This window comes from Microcaecilia unicolor, chromosome 5, assembly GCF_901765095.1.
Source record: "Microcaecilia unicolor chromosome 5, aMicUni1.1, whole genome shotgun sequence".
NCBI lineage: Eukaryota > Metazoa > Chordata > Amphibia > Gymnophiona > Siphonopidae > Microcaecilia > Microcaecilia unicolor.
In genome coordinates this window covers 307,331,729-307,351,092 of record NC_044035.1, presented here as the reverse complement: position 1 = coordinate 307,351,092, position 19,364 = coordinate 307,331,729, and the positions used below count along the sequence as shown (strand labels likewise).

Genomic DNA, 19,364 nt, shown 5'->3' with positions numbered 1-19,364 from the left:
TCCAACCTTGGTTCTGAAGAGCTGGAAATCTCAGGATCAGCCCTACCACAAAGAGTCTAGGATAGCAGAATTTAGGGATCAGTAGTGTAGCTTTAGCACACAAGAGCCTTTCCCTACTTCCTTTCCTTCTGCTGGGCCTGCCACTGTTGCCACCTTACATTCTCCTGGGCCAGCCCAAAGCTTAAGCAAGACTGCACAGGCCCTGTAAGCACAGGCCATGCCCACGCGCTGCCACATCCTGCTCCCCCCTCCAAGGCAGACCTTTTATTGGAGATGGTGGGACAAGGCCTAATTTCCAGCCAAACTGGGAGGAGGTAGGGTTGTGTTGACAGTGGCCTGGAAGTGCTGGCTGGGGGTAGGGAAGAGGACAAGAGATGCTAGCCATCTTGGGTGGGGGTAAAGAAGGAAAGGAGAAATGATTAACCCTCCATTGCCCCATGTAAGCCGCATTGAGCCTGCCATGAGTGGGAAAGCGCGGGGTACAAATGTAAAAAAAAAAAACAGGGATGGGGAAATGGGGAGGGAGGGCCTTGAGCTGCCCCTGGAGGGGCATATGGCTGAATGTTCACCTAGTGTGTCAGACCCTAGTGACAACCCTGGGAAGCCTGAAAGATTAGGAAGCAACTTCCAGGCTCAGAAAACAGACTGAACATATAGTTAATCAAGAATAGGAGAACTGAATAGAATTTCCTCTACTTATCTCTTACACAAATAATATTCTGTAATATGTAACAAGTGGGTTATCAGCAGTAGATTTATTAACAGGAAGGAAACTGTCTTACCAAAGGACAAGGGTCTTTATTACAGTTTTCCTATCCCTGGGATATTATGTTGGCTGATAAGCCACACTGAGAGTTTTGTACTGTTGAACCATTGTTTATTGTGATCTTATCTGATACGAGAGAGAACAAAGCACAAAATGCAAAGACCTTTGAAACCGTAATACCTGTGGCTTAATTTTCTTTATAAAATTTATATTCTGCCTAAAACTAAGGGGTCCTTTTACTAAGTGGCAGTAAGCACTAACATGTGCTTCCCACGCACTAAAATGCACTACAGCAGGGCGCACTCAGGCGTCCTGCAGTAGCTCTGGCATCTGCTAAAAAAATACCACACGCCAACTGATTAATGCATGGTTGGTGTGTCAGTCCTTTTTGCCTGGTAAGGGCTCATGCGCTAATTGGGAAATTAGCTAATTGGGAAATCTCTATGCTGATGACACCCAACTGTATCTCTCCACACCAGACATCACCGCAGAGACCCAGGCAAAGGTATCGGCCTGCTTATCCGACATTGCTGCCTGGATGTCCAACCGCCACCTGAAACTGAACATGTCCAAGACCGAGCTTATCGTCTTTCCACCAAAACCCACTTCTCCTCTTCCTCCACTTTCTATCTCAGTTGATAACACCCTCATCCTCCCCGTCTCATCTGCCCGCAACCTCGGAGTCATCTTTGACTCCTCTCTCTCCTTCTCTACGCATATCCAGCAGATAGACAAGACCTGTCGCTTCTTCCTCTTTAACATCAGCAAAATTCGCCCTTTCCTCTCTGAACACACCACCCGAACTCTCGTCCACGCTCTCATTACCTCTCGCCTGGACTACTGCAACTTACTCCTCACCGGCCTCCCACTTAGCCATCTATCCCCCCTTCAATCTGTTCAGAACTCTGCTGCACGTCTCATATTCCGCCAGAACCGATATACTCATATCACCCCTCTCTTCAGGTCACTTCACTGGCTTCCGATCAGATACCGCATTCAATTCAAGCTTCTCCTTCTTACCTACAAATGCACTCAGTCTGCTGCCCCTCACTATCTTTCTACCCTCATCTCCCCTTATGTTCCTGCCCGTAACCTCCATTCACAGGATAAATCCCTCCTCTCAGTACCCTTCTCCACCACCGCCAACTCCAGGCTCCGCTCATTCTGCCTCGCCTCACCCTATGCTTGGAACAACCTTCCTGAGCCCTTACACCAAGCCCCCTCCCTGCCCGTCTTCAAGTCTTTGCTTAAAGCCCACCTCTTCAATGCTGCGTTCGGCACCTAACCCTTACCGTTCAGTGAATCCGGACTGCCCCAATTTGACTGCCCCTATCGGACCGACCGTTCACTTGTCTATTAGATTGTAAGCTCTTTGAGCAGGGACTCTCTCTCTTTGTTAAATTGTACAGCGCTGCGTAACCCTAGTAGTGCTCTAGAAATGTTAAGTAGTAGTAGTAGTAGTAATAGGAAAAATGGAATTGCGGCTATTTTATGGCCACTTTAAAGTGGCCTCAGTACACGGGGAAACTCAAGCGCTAGTGATAGCACAGACTACCTTTTAGCACAGCTTAGTAAAAGGGCCCCTAAGTGACTTACAATAAAAACATACATAACAATATTCAACAAATAAACGTTAACTTTCTGAGGGAATGGCCTGAAACCCAGTTTCTCCTGAGCAGCACGGCTGTTCCAGGTAGCCTGCAGAGAATATGAGGGGAGGGGGGTGAGCCTGGAGTGCAGCAGAGAACAGTTACGCTGCTCATTAATCCAGCCTAGGGTCACCATATGTCCGGATTTACCCGGACATGCCCTCTTTTTGAGGACATGTCCGGGCAACCGGGCGGGTTTTGCCAATCTGCCTGTTTGTCCAGATTTCTGGACAAACGGTAGGCTGGTGGGTGGGCTGTCCTATAGGACGGCCTGCCCACCAGCCTGCCCGTTTGACCAGAAATCCGGACAAATGGGCAGATTGCTAGCCTCCCCTCCCCTTAGTTACTACTGCCCTGGTGGTCTAGTGACCTCTTCTGCCCTCGGAGCAGGACAGAGCACCCTCTTTCCTGCCCGGAGCACTGCCCTGCATGCATCATTCCTGTTGGTGATCTCGGTGCCGATTCAAAATGGCCACTGAGAGTTGACGTGACCTCTCGAGACTTCAACTCTCTGAGGCCATTTTGAATCGGCGCCAAGATCACCAACAGGATGGAAGGATGCATGCAGGGCAGCGCTCCGGGCAGGAAAGAGAGGGCTCTTTCCTGCCCCAAAGAGGTCACTAGACCACCAGGGCAGTAGTAAGGTAAGGGGAGAGGGGTGACGGGGAGGGGGGTGACGGGGTGTGTGACGGGGGAGGGGAAATGTGACAGGGGCGAAGCGAGGGCGTGAAAGGGGGCTGGGTGGGGTGTGTGGTGGGGGCAGAGCATGTGTCCTCCTTTTTGGGGGACAAAATATGGTAACCCTAATCCAGCCCCTCTTCTGTTGCTCTTGCTTATTGCTCTCTTCCCTGCCTCCCAGTTCCACTTCCTTTTCGTCTTCATATTAGCCCTGGTTATCAGATACTTCTGTTAAATGGCAACTTGGTTTCTTCTCTGCCAGTTTTGACTTCATACACAGTTCCACACGACATCAATTCTGCCAAAGTTGGTATATATAAAAAAAATAATGCCTAGATATTTAGTGTTACAACTGCATAAAACATTAGGGTGCTGTCAAGTTACCTATAGGTGTCTCCAACATCCTGCATTTGAACTGTGGGACTATGTATCTATGGAGCCCTGCATGGTTGAAATATCAGCTTTTCCAACTACAGGGTCATGTGTAGTTCAAACAGAATATCTGAATGACACAGGGCTCTGTGGATACAGAACTCTTCTGTTCAAACAGAGGACTTTTCAATCATGTGGTTGGAAGGAGGAGGTATGGTTAGAAGGAAGATGTACTATATTTTTGGTTGTTGGGGGAGGGGGCTGGGAAGAGGCTTATGTTGAGGGTGTAGGTGTGATGTAGTGAGCGGAATAAGAGCCAGCTCTGTGGGTGCTCCCTTGGTGCTTGAGCACCCCCAATATAGAACAAACTCCTTGATCATGTCCAGGTAGGGGTAATTTCCATTGGGTTCAGCACCCTCAATCATTTTGAGTAGTTGGCTCATATGGTGAGGGGTGCATGAGGTGTGTAATGTACGTAGTTTGAGTTATGAGACTGTGTCGCTCTGTGAGCTAAATGAGCATGATGGACACGATCTGATGACACTCGTCTAAAACTTCTTAAGACAGGAGTGGTTCTATAGGGCTGAACAAGGATGGAAGTGTTCTCACTTCACAAAAGTGGTATTAAGGAAGAAGAAAGTGACAGGTAACTAAACTAAAGGCCAGTTAGCCTGACCTCAGTTGTGAGAAAAATAAATGGAAATGTGCCTAAATAGTGAAGAAACCAATGAGTTCCAGGGCAGTGTGATTTTAGCAGTGGCACATGGTATCAAATAAACCTGATTGATTTCTTTGCTTAAGGGACCAGAGCATTAGGTCAGGGCATGTGCTGGATTTGGTATACAGTAGTTGGATTTCACGAAAACGTTTGACAGATTCCAAGCCATAAAACTCATGAATAACCTACAAGATAGGAGTGTGTCCCAAGCTCGTTCACTGGTTACCTAGCACAGAGATGAAGTTTGCTGTGAAAATAGCAGGGTGATTTTAGGGGTTAGTAGGAAAAGTTCGCTTCTTACAGATATCACAAAGATGTGCAACAGAGTGTGTTCTTCTGAGGCAGTAGACAGGATGGAGAATGATCTAGAAGTTTGAGGACTGGTCGATGTGTTATGTACCCTGCGTTCTTACAAAAAGAACCCTCAAAAGTTTATAGTATATTTGTTGGTTACATGCATAAATTTTTATTTTTGTCATGAAGCACAAGGTGTTTTTGTCAATAAAATAAGACTATGCTTATAAAAACTACAGTTTACAACATTGCAAGTTCCAGTGTTGCAGTCCGCTTCCTTCTGTGGCACTGCTATGTGAAAAGAGGATCAGAAATGTGTTTAGGGTGGGCTCCTCTGGGCTCTGAGACAGCACTGAAGGCTTGCAGAGTTTAAGTAGACCCTACAGTTCAGGGAGAAGGACTTTTTCTTCATGGCCTTAGCTAGGAGGTGAAAGTTCACTACCTCAACTCTTCTAGCACACCACTCACCTCCAGAAACAAACCATAACCACCATGGCTCTGGTTCAAAATATAAATTACTGGTTGACTAAAAAAATCTATTAATCTGTTAGTTCACAGATGTGGGAGACATAGGAGCCGACTCTGTGGGTGCTGCGGGTGCTTGAGCACCCCCAATATTGAGAAAATTCCTTGTCTGTGTCCAAGGAAGGGTTATCTCCACAGGGCTTACCACCCCCAATAATTTTGGAAAGTTGGCTCCTACTGGGAGACAAACATTAAAGAGAATTCAGGAACTCTTGTGCTTGAAGTTTAAACTTCTTTACAATTCTCCTCTCTCCAATGTTGATCTGCGTTCTGGACATTGGACACTTCCTCTTCTTCTGCAGTGTTTCCTCCAGCAATATTTTCTTTGTTTTTCTTCTCATTCTGTTAGGCCTTCAGTACTCTGCTTAATCACTTTCTCACGCGGGGTGGGTGCTATGCTAGTCTATCTCCATTTTCCTCTCACTGGCATGAATGTTTCTCTCTCACCTTCTATCTCTTTATCTCTAGTGTTGATCAAGGTGGTGGCCTTGACCAACACTAGAGTTGTCAACGTTTTGCCCAAGAAAAACCTGACACCTGCCCCGCTCCATGCCCCTCCCTTGTTCCGCCCTCATGCCATGCCCCAAGTCCCTTGCTTCACCTACTGTTCTACCTTTCTCCCGCCCCTCTACAACCAACTAACCACAGTAAGTATGGCACCTCAAAAGAAAAAACTGCCACATGTATATGTTCTATGATTATTTCACAAATTTTAAGTAACAGAAACCTCAGTTCCAAATTCTGTAAAAAAAAACAAAAAACAACCAAACACATTCTGGACTTATATATTGTAGAAAACCTGTCATAATAAAGCAGAACTAATGTCCAGGGCAGAGGAATAGCCTAATGGTTAGAGTAGAATACTGGGAATCAGAGGGCCTAAATTCATAATCCCACGATAGCCCCTTCTGGCCTTAGGCAAGCCACTTAACCCTCAATTGCCTTGGAATGGTGAGGGGTTGGCTCTGACAACCTCACTCCATTCAGGGTCTGCCATCAACCATCACATTTGCAGTGGCCCTATACCATTTCACAGCTTGCTCCTTGTGGGCTGCAGGGACTTGAAAGAGAGAATGTACAGGACTGAAATATTAACAAGCATACCTATAAACAAGCAGCACTCCTAGAATATCAATATACGTCCTACTGAAAATACAGACTACTACAGATTCCTACACAGAAAATAAGAACTAGCAGAATACCACACCTTGTTCACATGCACAAAACATAGACAGATCCTCAACAAATGAAATGGACCACAGATCAGTAATAGAGATATGAAGATAAAAAGACTGAACTGGAAACCTCAAAAAGTCAGGTGCTGCATATACAGCGATTCTACAGAAATAGAAACTGAAATGTAAGATATCTGAGAAGCACATTTTGCCAAAATTGACACATTCCAATCACTAAATTCAGAACAAACTTTTTTTTTAACCTCTGTTTGAGAATTTTATTTTTCCATTTGCTTGGTCCTACTGTCTCTTTTCTGCTTTTCTCTTGTCAGGGTTTCCTGTCCATTTCATATTTCATGTCTCTCTGTGTCCACCAACCATCTTCCCTCTATATCCCTAATGTGTCCTGTCCAGCATCTCCCCTCTATGTCCCTGTCTCTGTCCTCCCCCAATGTTCACCATCTGCCCTCTCTTTCTAGTATTGTCCCTCTGTATTCTTGTCCCTATGCTCCCTCCATGCCTAACATCCTTCCTCTATGTCCCTGTCCCAGCTCTTGTGTAGTTTATTCCCTCTCTCTTCCCCTTCTCCCACACCCCCCAACATGGGGCCAGCATCTCTCCTTCTCTTTCCCCTGTCTCACCCTCTCCCAGTTTGACATATCTCCCTCTCTCTTCCTTGGTCTTCTCTCTCTCTCTCTACTCACCCTGCCTGGAGTTCAGCACCTCTTCCCCCTTTGTTCTCTCTTCCCACCTGGTCTAGCATCTCCATCCTTTATTCTTACACTCCCCCCACTGCAGGTCTGGCATTTCTTCTTCTGTCCCTCTCCTCCATGGGTCTGGGTAATCCCCTTCTCTCCCCTTCCCCATGTCTGGTTTCTTCCCTTTCTCTCCTTTTCACAAGTCTGTTTTTTTCCACCCCATGTGTGGCATCTCTCCTTCTTTCCTCCTCCCATGTCTGTCATCTCTTTCTCCAATAAATAAAAAAATAAATAAAATAATAAGATATACAGTTAGCCTGATGTTCGGCAAGTGGTACCCCTATCTACTAATCACTTTCTGAGAAGTTCCGAGAGAAGAGGACATTTCTCTGGTAAGTGAACACTATTTTGCTTTGTACTTTGGGAACTTAAAGATTGGGGTTTAAAGGAGGAATTGTAGGTTAGTGATAGGCAAAATAAAAATATATAAAGCAAATTTTATCAAATAATCTCCATAGTCTTTAAAATCTTTGTACCACAGCATTAACAGATAGAATCTAGCAGGCACTGCAGGATCTAGTTCCATGTGTAAAGGGGAAAAGGATAGTGATAGGAGTGTACTACCGTCCGCCTGACAAGGATGAACAGATGGATACAGAAATGTTAAAGGAAATTAGGGACGCAAACAAACTGGGTGTACTGCTATAAATTTACAGCCTGTCTCACTAACACAGACTGCTCAATGATTACCGTGGATTCTTTTGGATTCGTAATAAGTAAATGAAACCTTTATTAGGGAAGCTAAATTCTACAATTGGTTTATATATATATATATATATATATATATATATATATATATATATATATATATATATAATGGTTAGCACATATACAGTGATTAGCTATATGAAAACAATGGTTACATCACTGATCTCTGCATCTCTTAGACCAAGAAAAGAAGCAAACACAATGATTAGCTATATAAATAATAATTACACTATACATACTATCATCACTGGTCTCCATCATCCAGGCTATTATCAACAGCTGGGGGGGCCCGGTACATCGTAAGCCAGGAGCTTTTGGACCAGGACCAAACCTTCTGCGCAGTCCGTACTTTACTCACAGATGAACCCCCAACCCACTGTGACAAGCCCTCCCTTTTCATTAGGCTGAGCTCATGTTCAGAGCTAAGGAATATTATAGACAGCTTCATTGGAAAATTACAGAATGCTTAGATCTATGGGAACGTGGTCACATGCTTTCCCAAGTCCAGGTGGCCAAGCTGGGCCTGTGAAACAAGTGCCATCCTCCCCTTTGCATACAAAATTGGTTAGAGCTGTGTCTTATCTTATATAGGACAGGAGTGGCCTAGTGGTTAGGGTGGTGGACATTGGTCCTGGGGAACTGAGGAACTGAGTTCAATTCCCACTTCAGGCACAGGCAGCTCCTTGTGACTCTGGGCAAGTCACTTAACCCTCCATTGCCCCATGTAAGCCGCATTGAGCCTGCCATGAGTGGGAAAGCGCGGGGTACAAATGTAACAAAAAAAAAATTTACAAGAAAAGTTACTTTCGTTCAAAGACAAGATTTCAGAGTGTATTATCGGACAAAAGCAGGGTTGAAAAGCAATCCCTTAAGATAACACTTAAACAATCATTTTCAAACAGAATTACTTCTAATCAGCAATACAGACCCCAAGTGCACTGGTCGGTCCAGACAGGGTTGAAAAACAAACTTTAAAATTCTATTCCATTACACTGGGCAACACAACAATAATGGGTGATTTCAATTACCCCGATATTGACTGGGTAAATGTAACATCGGGGCACGCTAGGGAGGTAAAATTCCTTGATGAATTCAAGGACAGCTTTATGGAGCAGCTGGTACAGGAGCCGACGAGAGAAGGAAAAATTCTAGACCTAGTCCTTAGTGGAGCGCATGATCTGGGAGGTAGAGGCGCTGGGGCCGCTTGATAACAGTGATCATAATATGATCAGATTTGATATTAGTTTTAAAGTAAGTATATGTGGAGGGGCATAATCGAACGGGGTGCCTAGTTTTCCTGAGGATGTTCTTGCAGAACGTCCCCACGAAGGGGCAGGGAAACCCGTATTATCGAAACAAGATGGGCGTCCATCTATTGTTTCGATAATATGGTCGGGGATGCCTGGATGCCCATCTCAGAAACGACCAAATCCAAGCCATTTGGTCGTGGAAGGTGCCAACATTCGTAGTGCACTGGTCCCCCTGACATGCCAGGACACCAACCGGGCACCCTAGGGGGCACTGCAGTGGACTTCAGAAAAAGCTCCCAGGTGCATAGCTCCATTACCTTGTATGCTGAGCCTCCCAACCCCACTCCCCACAACTGTACACCACTACTATAGCCCTTAGGGATGAAGGGGGGCATCTAGATGTAGGTTCAATGGGTTTCTGGTGGGTTTTGGAGGGCTCACTGTTTCCTCCACAAGTGTAACAGGTAGGGGGGGATGGGCCTGGGTCTGCCTGCCTGAAGTGCACTGCAGTACCCACTAAAATGCTGCAGGGACCTGCATACTGCTGTCATGGAGCTGGGTATGATATTTGAGGCTGGAAAATATTTTAAAATTGTTTTTTTTAGGGTGGGAGGGGATTAGTGACTACTGGGGGAGTAAGGGGAGGTCATCCCCGATTCCCTCCAGTGGTCATTTAGGGCACATTTTTGTGGCTTGGTCGTAAAAAAAAAAAAAGGACCAAGGCGCCCAAGTTTTTCTCAGGGACACCCTTCTTTTTTCCATTATCGGCCGAGGACGCCCATGTGTTAAACACATCCCAGTGCCGCCTTCGCTATGCTTCCGACACCCCCCCCCCCGTGAACTTTGGTCATCCCTGCGACAGAAAGCAGTTGATGACGCCCAAAATTGCCTTTCAATTATGCCGATTTGGGCGACCCTGTGAGAAGGATGCCCATCTTCCGATTTGTGTCGAAAGATGGGCACCCTTCTCTTTCGAAAATAAGCCTGATAGGAAATCAAATACGTTAGTGTTTAACTTTAAAAAAGGAGACTATGATAAAATGAGAAGAACAGTGGAAAAAAAAACTTAGAGGAGCAGTTGCGAGGGTCAAAAATTTACATCAGGCGTGGATGCTGTTCAAAAACACCACTCTGGAAGCCCAGGCCAAATATATTCCGCGTATTAAAAAAGGAGGACGGAAGACCAAACTACAGCCGGCGTGGTTAAAAAGTGAGGTGAAGGAAGCTATTAGAGCTAAAAGAAAATCCTTCAGAAAATGGAAGAAGGAACCGACTGAAAATAATAAGAAACAGCATAAGGAATGTCAAGTCAAATGCAAAGCGCTGATAAGGAAGGCTAAGAGGGACTTTGAAAAAAAGATTGAGTTGGAGGCTTGTGGAGCTATTGTTAGTAATATGTAATTTATCCTTAAAATCGAGTGTGGTACCGGAAGATTGGAGGGTGGCCAATTTTTTAAAAAGGTTCCAGAGGAGATCCGTGAAATTATAGACCGGTGAGTCTGACGTCAGTGTAGGACAAAATGGTAGAGACTATTATTAAGAACAAAATTACAGAGCATATTCAAAAGCATGGATTAATGAGACAAAGTCAACATGGATTTAGTGAAGGGAAATCTTGCCTCACCAATCTACTACATTTCTTTGAAGGGCTGAACAAACATGTGGATAAAGGTGAGCCGGTTGATATTGTGTATCTGGATTTTCAGAAGGCGTTTGACAAAGTACCTCTTGAAAGACTCCAAAGGAAATTGGAGAGTCATGGGATAGGAGGTAGTGTTCTATTGTGGATTAAAAACTGGTTAAAAGATAGAAAACAGAGAGTAGGGTTAAATGGTCAGTATTCTCAATGGAGAAGGGTAGTTAGTGGGGTCCCCCAGGGGTCTGTGCTGGGACCGCTGCTTTTTAACATATTTAGAAATGACCTAGAGATGGGAGTAACTAGTGAGGTAATTAAATTTGCTGATGACACAAAGTTATTCAAAATTGTTAAATCGCGGGATTGAGAAAAATTACAAGAGGACCTTAAGAGACTGGGGGACTGGGTATCTAAATGGCAGATAACGTTTAATGTGAGCAAGTGCAAAGTGATGCATGTGGGAAAGAGAAACCCGAATTATAGCTACGTCATGCAAGGTTCCACGTTAGGAGTCATGGACCAAGAAAGGGATCTAGGTGTTGTCGTTGATGATACGTTGAAACCTTCTGCTCAGTGTGCTGCTGCGGATAAGAAAGCAAATAGAATGTTAGGTATTATTAGGAAAGGAATGGAAAACAAAAATAAGGATGTTATAATGCCTTTGTATTGCTCCAAAGTATGACCGCACCTCGAATATTGTGTTAAATTCTGGTCACCGCATCTCAAAAAGATATAGTGGAATTAGAAAAGGTGCAGAGAAGGGCAACGATAATGATAAAGGGGATGGAACGACTTCCCTAAGAGGAAAGGCTAAAGTGGCTAGGGCTCTTCAGCTTGGAGAAAAGGCGGCTGAGGGGAGATATGATAGAGGTCTATATAAAATAATGAATGGAGTTGAACGGGTAGATGTGAAGCGTCTGTTTACGCTTTCCAAAAATACTAGGACTAGGGGGCATGCGATGAAGCTACAATTTTTCTTCACTCAACGTGTAATTAAACTCTGGAATTCGTTGCCAGAGAATGTGGTAAATGCGGTTAGCTTAGCGGAGTTTAAAAAAAGGTTTGGCCAGCTTCTTAAAGGAAAAGTCCATAGACCATTATTAAATGGACTTGGGGAAAATCCACTATTTCTGGGATAAGCAGTATAAAATGTTTTGTACTTTTTTTGGAATCTTGCCAGGTATTTGTGACCTGGATTGGCCACAGTTGGAAACAGGATGCTGGGCTTGATGGACCTTTGGTCTTTCCCAGTATGGCAGTACTTATGTATGTACTTATATAACTCCATCATTCAAAACCCATTAAATGTTATGGCACTTAGACGGATTTTTAAAGTGGGATTTAGTAGGATGTTAAAAACAGCCACATGGTAAAAATCCTGTGCTAACTGCTTAATATGGATTGGGGTGGAAACAGGGTGGGTTATGGGTAGAAAGAAGGTGTGGCCAGCATTGACAACAAGCACATAGTATGTCAGCACATGTTAACTGTCAAGGCTGCTGATTAGTATGGGCACATTTAACAGCCTCTTGAAGTGGGGTTAATTGCTATTCTTAAGTTCTTATGTACAATCTGTGTTTATAATGTTTTAAGGTATTTCAGTATTCTTTTCTTTTTTTTAATGGGATTGCCCAAAGTAGCTACTTTCAGGGACACCACTTTGTATTTATCATCTCTTATTCTGTTTTATGATTTTTGTGAGACTTCTTTCCATATAGTACACTGTGATCCCTTTACCATCTCTTTTAAGCTTGATTTTTTTTTTCTATTGGCTTTGCCCTCAACCCTTCTTTTGGATCCCTTCTCCCATCCTCTCTCTGTCTCCCCTCCCCTTTTCTCCTCCCCTATGTTTAGATCCCCGCCCACCAAAGTTCCTGCTGTTAATATCTTTAACTTAGTTCACATTGTAGTTTGCAGCACCTTCCCTCTTCTTCCCCTCCATTCATTCGTACCTGCTGTGAGTTTTACTGGATTACTCAGATTCGTCTCGTTTGCCCACTCAGTTTTTCAGGTAAGTGGATCTTGTGTCCAATTTGAATCGCTTTGCTTTAAAAGTCTTGGTGGATCTGTTCTTGTTGCAGCTGCAAGGTTTGTTACTTTGACATCTAAATAAATCTATGGATGTTTTGCTTAGTCGTCATGAGTTGTTTGAGCTCAGATTCAAAACCTCCGTCGTCTCTTGCCACTTTTCATTATCTCGTGGTTGGTAATCGCTTTTCAGTCTCCCCGATGGTCCTGTTTAGTTTTCTGAAGAATTTTGTCTTCTTGCCGTTCACGTCGCACCTCCTTTCTTCATTTTCGAGGGGGGGGTGGAGGTTTGACACAACCTTTTGTTTTCAGCCCCAGGATTTTCCCTGCAAGGATTTTTTTTTTTGTTAAGGTAACTCTCTGGGTGTAATTTTCTTTCTTCCCCAGGATTTCTTGGCACAAACTATAAATTCTGTGCCGCTTCTGCTTTTAGGAAGGATTATTCTAGCTGTCTGTCCGTGATCACAAGTTTTGCGGTATATCAGATTCCGGCTCACAACCCCTGTTGAGAGTTCCTTTCGTTTCTTTACCGTGGTGGAGCTTAGATCAGGGAGGATAGGATGAACATTATGCTTTTGGTAGTTTACATCGCTGACTTTTTTTTTTTTTAATTATTATTTACCCAGTACATGCTCTGTATCTTGGAAGCTTTTTAGGTCTGTTCTCACCTCTTCTGGGACTCCAAATATTACATTACAGTGTCAGTGTCTGTTTACTTGATCTGCCATTCTCTCAATCAGAAAATATATTTGTGGGTTTTTTTTTTCTCCATTTTTTTTTTTGTTTTTATAGCGTTGCCCTCTGTCGCAGGTGCCTTCCAGTTTGCAGATTCGGACCTCTGCTTCTTTTTTAGTCTCTCACCAATTCCTCAAACTTCATCTGTTTTGTTCATCACTGCTTGTTATTTTGTTCTTGGGTGATTTTTTTTTTTTTTTAATCTCCTGCAGTAGATTAGTTCATTGTTTCATTGCCCGGGTTGGATTTTATAGGCGTCTGATGGTGCCTTGCTGTAGTAGCTGATTTCTTTGCTGAGGCAACGTAAAATTCTTGTATAGGCCTTGCAGGTCTCACTTTGAGTTGTTTGGTCATGTTTGTCTTCAGCTGTCTAGCGTTTTTTGTTATTTCTTCTTTGTGTTCTTGGGCTTCTTGGAGTGTGTGTGTGTGTGTGTGTGGGGAGGGGGGGGGGGGGGGTTGAGGAGAAACGCTCACATGTGTCAACCTCTTGGCAATCAGACCGGAAGCCCTTTGTAAAGCAGCTTTTGAGTTTGGTCATGTAATATTTTCATATTTATCCTTGTATGCACACAGAAAATATAACTTTTTTTATGGAACAAGGGGAAAAACAAAACAGTAACAATAAAAACAAGGTAACATCCCACAAACAAAATCAACAAGCTTTCCCACCAACCCACCCCCAATGACTTTTTGGAGTTGAAGCTAGGTCAACATAAGGGCACAGTTCGTGTGGATGGTCCCATTTCAAAATGCATAATGTGGTTTGCTTATGCCTTGCACTCTTTCCAGGATCTCATGTTAATACAGGCTGCGTTCACACTTTCGGGCCCTTTTATTAAGCTGTGGTAATTTAAGGATTAACGAGTGCTTACTGCAGCAAAAAAAAAAAAAAAAGGCTTCCTGCATTAACTTTGGGATGTGCGCATGCTACCCAGTGCTGTGGGCAGAGATTGGACATGTTACTACTACTACTACTTATCATTTCTATGTTCTGCTCATAGTAGAGAGGTGTGGTAGCCGTGTTAGTCCATTTTTAAAGGTAATCAGTAGAAATAAAATAAAACATGAAAAAAGAAAATATGATACCTTTTTTTATTGGACATAACTTAGTACATTTCTTGATTAGCTTTCGAAGGTTGCCCTTCTTCGTCAGTTTGGAAATAAGCAAATCTTGGTAGATGACAGTATATATAAGGGAGACATTAAAGCATTTCAGTGATAATCTAACCGGGTGGGGATGGAGGTGGATGGGTGAGACAGGGGGATATGTATGGAGACAGGAGAGTGAAAAACAAAGCAGTACAATTTACAATTTTATGGCTTATATTGGGCTAGAAAGCCCAGATCTCTGTTAAGTCCTGTCTGGTGGGTGTCAAAATATTTAATCATTCTGACTTCAAAGGTCTTATGTTCTGCTCAAATCGGTCAGTGTGTGGAAATATAGCTGCGCTATCCAATTAGTGCGTGCTTAGCGGGTGAGCCCTTACCAACTACATAATAGGTGGTGGTAGGTGCTTATGCACTAATGGCAAAATTAGCATGTGGCCATTAATAAGGAAAATAGAAAAATCAACCGTTCTTACCCCAGCGGTAAAAATAGTCTTTTCAAGTGGGAATGGACCACATAAGGGTTCACCAAGGCCACTTTTTTTGCTGCTGTTTAGTAAAAGGGCCACTTATGCTGTTTGTCCTTTCTTTTCCTTTCATTCTTGGAGCATTATTAGTAATTTGGGTACAGTAAGGCCTTGCTCTGAGGCAGTGGGAGATAAAGGAGCTGGTGTAATAAATATGTGCTGAAAACCTGCTTTAAGCCTTTAATGCAGATGTGTATTAACTTCACAGTTACTTTCTTTTTGACTAGAATGGGTAAAGGTGTGCATTGTTTAACGTCTTTAAACATTGAATTGGAGGCAATGTGGTCCTGTCCAGGATGACTGTTGACTGTTTCTAGGGTCTGTTTGGTGTGTGCCGTACTGTTTCATACATCATGTTTGCAGGGGTGGGTGTGGGGCACAGGAGTGGTCTAATGGTTAGAGTAGCAGACTGGGACCAGAGAGGCCCAGGTTCAAATCCCACAGCAGCTCCTTTGTGGCCTTGAACAAGCCACCCAAACCCCCACTGCCTTGGGACGGGCAGGGGTGGCATTGGCAACCTCATCCAGTTTAGGGCCTACAATTTAAATTGCCATACTTGTGGTGGCCCCTTAAGTCACTTACAGCTTGTGGCCTAAGGATGGGGGAGGGCCTTAACTCCCCCCTGCCCCATGAGCTGCCTCTGCCATAGTACCACAGCTTACCACTGCTTCTAGCCCACCACCAGGGACCCAAGGTCCTCTTCTAACCTTCCATCTATTCATTCATCTTGCTTCTCCCAAGGCTTTCTCATACTTTTTATGTCTCATTTATTCCTCCACTCCATTGTCCTCGCTCCTTCCCTTTTTATTTCTTTGTCTTTCTTCCCTGGCTCCATTCCTACAGCTGCTTGCCTTCTGAGATTTTATCTATTCTTACTTAACCCAAACAACTTACCATTTCTCCTCTGTGCTGCCACCATAAGCTTGTTCAGAGCTGACAGGTGAACACATCCTGTATGCCCATTTTGTGTATTGTGAGATGAATATACAGAGTGCCATCTTACTTGTAGTGGCAGGGGGAGAATGTCAGTGGCTGTTCATGCTCTTTTCACTTTGGTGATTGATGCTCAGCTTGAGGTGCTGCAGAACTCTGCAGGCATTCACTTTAGAGGAAGCGGTTTCACACACTTCCTGTTCTAAAATGCTCAGCACTCATTCGATTGACCCTTGTGTTTATGCATCCCAGCTCATCTATCAGCTTCTCTAGGGGTAGGTGAGTGAGTGGATTGTGCTGTAGGTTAGTGAGGGGATGGGAGGTCCCAGATTCAGGCCACCTTGTGTGATGGTCATTGAATCAGGATTGATGACCTTTGGATCATGGAATCCAGTCTCGGGTCTCCGAGTGTCTCAGATCTTGGGCTGTTTTTAAAAAAACTTCTAGTTGACTTCCCATTAAAGTTTACTTAGGGGTCCTTTTATGTTTATTAAAATATTTAATATACTGCCTTCTCAAGGAAGGTCAAAGTAGTTTACAAAATTTAAATAAAAACAAAAAAATGGTCAGGAAGGAAAGGAATTACTAATTGAGGTAGGAAAGAAACCAAGAAACCCTAACAGTACTTGAGGCAACAGACAGGTAAACAATCTTTGTACATTTTGTCTCTTGGTTTTGTGCTAAGTACCAGAGTGAAAACAAATTGAATAGGCAAAAGCTTAGGTCTAAACAAAGTTAGCAATAGATGCTACAGCACCTCTAGCCCAAGGCTCAGCTGGGAAAAATGACGGTTAAAATAAAGTAGCTTATGTGCTTGCCAAAGTTTTACTAAGGTGCGCTAATGGATTTAGAGCGTGCTAAATGCCATGTAGCCCATTGCATACCTATGGGCTTCTTAGCGTGTAATACACACTGATTTCATTAGCGCACCTTAGTAAAAAGACCCCTCAGGAAGTAAAAATATACCTCCAGGACTGGAGTAAAGGTTTAGGTCCCCCGTTTATCAAGCTGCACGGCAGTGCTGATGAAGCACATTCAAAGTGAATGGGGCTTAGTCGGCATTAATTATTTATTATTATTATTTGTTACATTTGTATCCCACATTTTCCCACATATTTGCAGGCTCAATGTGGCTTACATAATACCATGAGGGCATTCGCCAAATCCGGTAAGGGATAGGTACAAAATGTTGTATTGGGGTAGGGAAGATAAGATTCAATCATAGGCAGCCACTAGTGCGGCTTGATAAAAGGGGGCTTTAGTGCAGAGGGTCTCTTGCAAAAAGCTAATATAGACAGCATCTTTTTAAAAATGTTTTCTTGTCGGTGCATGTGGCAGTCGCCACTCATACACTGATTGTTTAACCCAGCAGTAATTTGCTTGCCATTAGTTTTTCCATCAGAGAAAACTTTCACGTTAGCTGTGCACTTAGCCATCAGCACATGGCTGTAATGTGTGGCTTGCTGCATTGGCCCCTAAGTGGGAAGTAAACAGGAAGCTGTGTTAAAACTTAGTGCACTTTACTGCATCAGAAGTAATTCTTCTGTAGCTCATTTAACAGACGTTATCATGCTCATTGTGCTAAGATTAATGCAGTAGCTTACTTCCTGCTTGATTAGATTTTTTTTCTTTGTTGGAACTGATTTTCTGCATTCAAAGATACATTAACGCACAAAAAAAAAATCTGGCTATACCTAAAGTAACATGTAAAGAAGAGTAGTGTGACCAGCAAGGCTCTTCCAAGAAACACCAGGAGACGAACAATATGGTGAAAAAGCTTTAATCTTCTAATACCCGACACGGCACCGTGTTTCGGCTAAGTGCCTGCCTCAGGGGTCTATAATAAACAAAACTTTGATTATGTAACTTAAACATATCTATGAACAAAGAGATACATATACATATGAGTAAAAGAAATGTTACTAGAACCGATGTGATACTTGTAATTAAATTAAAATATACATAAAGTTAGCAATGTCAAAATTATTACATATATCACAAAGGAACAATACAAGGACAATATTCAATGATAACTTAAAAGTATACATATATTGTGTTTATTATAGACCCCTGAGGCAGGCACTCGGAAACACGGTGCCGTGTCGCGTATTAGAAGAATAAAGCTTTTTCCACCATATTGGTCGTCTCCTGGTGTTTCTTGGGCCTTGCTGGTCACACTACTCTTCTTCACGTGTATCCTGTGTAGTGGATCTTGGTCTTCCGCTTCTGCGGCTTCCCTAAACCTAAAGTAAATCAATGTGCTAAAAGCATTTTGCGTAACTTCAGAAGTACTTGCTTAATATCTACGTTTTAGATTAAATGAAGAGAAGGTGCTCTTCATTAATCCAACTCCAATCCGAGTGTATGGATCCCATTGAGGATTTAGGCCCTGATGCTCAAAACACTGTCGCTGTTCCAAATAGTGGCGTAACAATACCATCGGAACAGTTCAGAACAACGTCCTAATGCTAATGAGATGCAAATATAGGCGCGCTCATAGTGTTGAGCATTAAGGAGTTCGGCGGGAGGGTTGTGCTTTGTCGTGGGAAGATTATGCTTGGCACATACACGGAAGAGTTCCACAGTATGCTCAGCTCCTGTGTGCAAGCCCCTGGTAAAAACCTGAACGTGAAGCACACGTTGGCGTCTGTTTTCTGTGGTCTAAATATAAGCGTTTACATTTTTTTTTTTTTTTAGCTTGGATTCTTATATTTAGATGCAGGGAACAGACACCAATGTGTGTTTTCACTTTGGGTGTTTATTTATTTTTAGCATGGACGCTTTAAATTCAGACAGAGGAAATAGATGCCAACGTGTGTTGTTTCTCACGATCAGCACTTAAGTGCTTGCACGGGTTTCGTTCTGCTTCCAAAAGCAATCAAAACCAGCACATTTGTAGAAAGAATCATGAGAGAACTGGGAGATCGTGAGAAATCCTCTCTTCCAACACCCTAATGCCTGCTCCGACCTGGCGTTATTTTTTGTAGCGGTAAGGCAGTTGTGTGGTAGACGCTCTTTTCTGAGCATTGGGGAGGAATACAAAATGACCTCATTAACATATTAGCATGCTACTTCCATTGTTAGTCTGCGCGCTCGTTTATTTTCATCCTCCGGGCTTCTGAACATTCTGCACAGGTAAATGCGGGTGCTAGTACAGCGCTAATGGCCCCTGGTGCCGCTGTTTACTTTTGAGCATTGGGACTTGACTGCCCTGTTCAGAAAATGTGGTAATCCTTTCCATCCTTTGCTTCCACGTGCTCTCCAAAGGTGATACAGTAACCATTGAGCCACTACATACCACCACCGACAGCTCATCTAATATAATAATTTGTACCGTCAACGTTCTACAGCTGACTGGCTGGGTTCGTAACATCCTGACGTCAGCAAGCCTCCAGCATTCCATTCACTTTCACTGTCCTGCCCTCGCGTAAAGATGAAATGATGTCAGAGGAGAGCAGAACAGTGAGAGGGAAGGGAACGCTGGAGGCGAGCTGACGTCATGATG

At 43.5% G+C, this 19,364-nt stretch overlaps 1 protein-coding gene across 4 annotated transcripts in view; it reads left to right on the top strand.

The window, feature by feature from the left end:
- The first annotated feature begins 12,444 nt into the window (after positions 1-12,444).
- The window catches only part of ADCY7 (adenylate cyclase 7), a 257,435-nt gene continuing 250,515 nt past the window's right edge, over positions 12,445-19,364 (top strand). For all 4 annotated transcript variants that reach the window (XM_030204352.1, XM_030204350.1, XM_030204353.1 and 1 more), the window contains exon 1: positions 12,445-12,540. The gene's annotated coding sequence lies outside the window, so the exon portion shown is untranslated. The remainder of the gene's footprint in view (positions 12,541-19,364) is intronic.